The sequence below is a fragment of the Lygodium microphyllum genome, chromosome 3, assembly GCF_053477565.2.
Source record: "Lygodium microphyllum isolate KBCC chromosome 3, Lygodium_microphyllum_v1.1.10, whole genome shotgun sequence".
NCBI lineage: Eukaryota > Viridiplantae > Streptophyta > Polypodiopsida > Schizaeales > Lygodiaceae > Lygodium > Lygodium microphyllum.
The window spans coordinates 72,918,457-72,923,245 of NC_141137.1; positions in this window are offsets into that span (position 1 = coordinate 72,918,457).

Sequence of the window (4,789 nt, forward strand, 5' to 3'; positions counted from 1 at the left end):
AACAAGGCTATGTACACATTCAAAGAATATCTTTGTAAAGTATGCATGATCTCTAAAGTACTATATGGCACCTATATTTGCCTTCTATTCTACTGTATGTACCTATGCATGTGGTCTTACTCTATCATTGCAAGCCTTTACCTACAAATAAACTACAATGACTTAACCATAAAACTAATTCTTAGCTTGTTTACTTGGTTGAGTAGGTTTGTCTTAATTTGAATTAGTAGTTTTGTCATGTATTTAAACCCAATCTCACCCCTACCTTAATCCATGGGAACTAATTAGAGCCTCACTACTCTTTTTGTTCATTTTACTTTTTTCTAGCTTATCGCTTTTGTATGACATCAATCTGCTTCAATTAAAATTACAATATGCTCTTATTAAACCACATTTCAATAGGAACCTAAAGTAAGTATTAGTTGACAAGCAATTATGGCCCTAAAGCTCCTACGTCTAGGACTATGCCACATATGGTCTTACTAAACATTCATGGCATATTATCTAGCTTAAACCCATGACAGGGACTTTAATTGGAATGGCATGGTGAATTAAATGCTAAATGTCCATTTTCAAAAGTATCCATTTCCTCTACTATTGGGTTTGCCTTTTTTTTTTTTAACAATGTGTTTTACTCTTCTATTCCATTAGGCTACTTCCCTATATAGTCATAGTCAAGACCTAAGCCCTACATAGGGTTACTTCACTATACAAGCATAATTAGGATCTTAGGCCCCTATCTCATCAAATGCTTACTCCTTCTCTTTGCATAGTAAACTTGTCTTACTCCTTCTCTTAAGCATAATTAGGATCTTAGGCACCTCTATTGAGTAGCCTCATGAACATATGCATGGTAAACTTGTCTTACAAGGGTAATTGGGATAGCAACTGAATACTACCCTTGATACTTGCAATGAAGGATTGATTATCTAGCCCTCATTAATAATATTCATGCTTGATTTTTGCAGGTACCCTTTCAAGCTTGTTTCTTTGTTGTGTTCAGGCTATCTTATGAATCTAAGCTTGATGTTGGTGCCTATTTAGCTAGATGTAAAACTGTAATGATACTTCTAAGGCTTTCACATAATTGCAAATGGTTATGAATATGTTGCTCCTTTCTTAGCCATCTTTGTGATCTAAATGCTTGTTGAAACACATGCATACACACATAGGTTATTTGCATGTCTCTCTCTATACATATGGAGGTGTACATACATCTACTCCCCTTAACCATACAAAGGATGTGTATAAAATGCTTGTTTCAAGTCACATGTAAATTGAGAAAAGAGACTCTCAATTATTGTTTGCAAGGTTGCCTTATTTTAGGATATCTTATGAAGGAGAGAGTTGCGTTAATCTCAGGATAAGTATAATTTAGAATATTGGTCATAGATTGGAATTTAAGAATTTATCATTATCTTTTAAAAAGTTAAGCATCCTCCTCGCGTGTAAATAGCACCTAATTTTGTGCAAAGTGAGTGTGTTCCTATTTGTAGCAGAACCGAGAAGCTCAGCACAAGCACATGGAGCTGGGGCCTAATTTGACCTTGAGAGGCCGCCATGTCTATGCATTGTCCGTGCATTTTTATTATTAAGAGGTCATATTCTTACTTCAATATAATTATGCTCATGTATATAAGAAGCACAAAATGCATGGTGAGCTATAGCAAATATGCACGGGGTAAGTCCCACAATCATTGCCAACACCCATCATAGTCTCCTTCTCAATTTTGTGAGTATTGTATATGATTAGACTTTACATGTGTAGCTCAAGATAATTTTGTGAGTATTGTATATGATTACACTTTACATGTGTAGCTCAAGATAATTTCTTCTTTCTCCTTTTTTACATAATTTTTTTAAATAATTCTCTCTCCAACAAAAATACTGCTTATAGAGGCTTTTTGTAAACTAAACTAGAATATTGAGTTTTTGCTTGCTTTTTCTTTTTTGTTCTAGTGCTAGCTTTTTCTTTACTTCATGTTCATGTGTGTGTGTGTGTGCGTGCATTATACATGTGTGGCTCAATATAATTTATTTTTTAAATAAATTATTTTTAACAATTCTCTCTTTGACAAAATCACCTACTTATTTAGGGTTTTGCAAATTAAACAAGAATATTGAGTTTTTGCTTGCTTTTTCTTTTCTTGTTCGAGTACTAGCTTTTTCTTTATTTCATGTTCAAATCTGTGTGTGTGTGTGTGTGTGTGTGTGTGTGTGTGTGTGTGTGTGTGTGTGTGTGTGTGTGTGTGTGTGTGTGTGTGTGTGTGTGTGTGTGTGTGTGTGTGTAAAATCATTTGAGAGCTAGCATTGTAGGTACAAACCTTTGTAAAAGAGGGTGCTAAGCTTGAAATTAGGTATTGAAGTTTGATGGAAAACCCAATACAATATATCAAATTCCTTTGTGTCTACTTTAAAAGTTCCTAACAACCAAATATTGTGTTGAAATTGAACACCAAATGGCATTGAATCACTTTAATGAATTGATGAAAGTGCTCATTAAGATAATGGAGGCCCTTTCTAATGTTGTACACTTTAAAATCCTACTTTCATCAAGTTTAATCACAAATGTAGCTACTCCTTATACCTCTTATAAAGAAAAATCATAGAATCTGATTGTCAAACGTTGAAGGGTAGGAAGATCAAGAAAAGTATTATTAAATTCATTGTAAAGAATCTCTTTCTTCTTGCTCTTGAAGCTAGCCTTGATATGAAAAGATTCACTCAAAACTTCCATCATTTTACCATTAACTCTTTGTCTAATAGTCTTCACCACAAATGGCCTTGAAAGTAAACAATTACGTAGTTAACCTTATTTCATGTTTGATAACATTAGCTAGAAAATTTGTATATATGCATCTCGACTAATACCAATACTATCCAAAGTCTTTTGCACTAACTTAGAATCCAGAGAATGATGCTCAATAAAAGAATCCAAGCATTATCTCTTTACTTTTTTGAATTTTTTCTTCTCAATAATATCCTTTGGGATTGTTGAGAGCAAGAGATGATAATAAAACTAAGATACCTTTGAAGCATCTCTCTCACTTAAATTTGGCTAAAGAAGAGACCTAAACAAGATCGATATCATAACTCATATACTATTATAAGCAAAGTTCTCAGCATTTCTTAAGTCAAAAGATATACCTTGCTGCTTGGATTCTTTTACTGTAACCACCTCCTCCTCGTTTGAGATGCTCAATATTCTTAAGAGTTCTTTGTTGATTTCAAAGGCCTAAAATCATTTGTTTTCACTGGTATATGCATTGATGTGTTTCTCCAATGAATGATTATTTTGTCGACAATCGTGTGGTATTTGCAAACAACTCATCTGTATGTTTTGTTAACAATTGATTCTCTAGTCTAAGAATATCCTTCTGTGCAACAATAAGATTAAGTGTATAGCCTAAAAATCCATTATAACCATCACCAATAAATTAGATCAATGAAGAGCTATCATAAAAAGAAGTGCTATTTTTTATAGCATTTGTGATGGGGTATAACCTTTCATCCAACCAATGATCAAGATTTTTATTTATGTCAAATCAAAACACATGTTTCATGGACTCTAAAAAAGTATTTTATTTTGTTCCTTTCCTAATTGGTTCATACTTACATTCTAGCTCAACGTGAAGATGATAGAGAGCTCTTTTACTAGTGTTACAAGGATCACTGGATGATTGATCCATAGCTAAAGATGTGATCTACAACTTTAAGTAAGAATATTGTATGAATTCAAAAAAGTAGAAGAATGAGTAAGTAACTAATAAGGAGAAGAAGAAGGAAAAGAGAGCGAGGATGGAGGAAGATAGACCACATGTCAAGAAAATTCAAATTAAATATTTGCTTTCACTTATATCAAGACAAGATAGGATCTTCATTAAGTCAATCATCATTATCTTTATGATGGCCTACATTTTTAGGTTTGATGAAAGCTATGAGAATATTATGATAATGACCTTTTAGCAAATTTACATATATTTATTTACCAAGATATAAACTTTTTTAAAACTCAAAAGTGATTTTTATGTTCTAAAATATTTTCTCTATCTAAGATCTCTTACATGGTAGTTTTAAGACTTTAAATCTACCCTAATGCCTCATTATGGTAATCTTATTATATAGGTGCTTTATATCGATTATATGTTGATTGTTGTGTGGGAGAGCTCATGAGATGAGTTGGATTCTTTGAAGACTCAGCTCAAGAAGAGCTTTGAGTTGAAGGACATGGGCAGACCTCACATATTCTTTATATGTGCATTACACGCAATTTCTCTAAGAGGCTCCTTTACCTGTCACAATAGAAGCACATATAAAAGATGCTTGATTGATTGCATATACAAGATGTGAAGCCTATTGGCTATCCTTTATCTTTCCATGTTGTCTAGGATACTACAGTCGTGGAATTCACTTACTCTAACTATGTAGGACATGCAAATAGCACCTTTGTATGTATTTACCTTTGTTGGAGATGTTGTTTCTTAAATGTCTAGGCTGTAGAAATCCATAGCATTATCTATTATTGAGACAGAGTATATTGCAGCCACTGAGGCTTGCAACGAGACCCTATGATTAGCCTATTTGGTGGCAGATCTTGGTATTACTATTACTCCTACAGTACATTTGAATTCTATGAGTGCTATTCAGTTGGCCAAGAATCCAATCTTCCATGTGAAGACGAATCACATTGAGATGTGCTATCACTTCATCATGGAGGTGGTAGAGGACAAGTTTGTTGAGCTTGTTAAGATCTCAACTTATGAGAATCCTATAGATCTACTCACTAAAA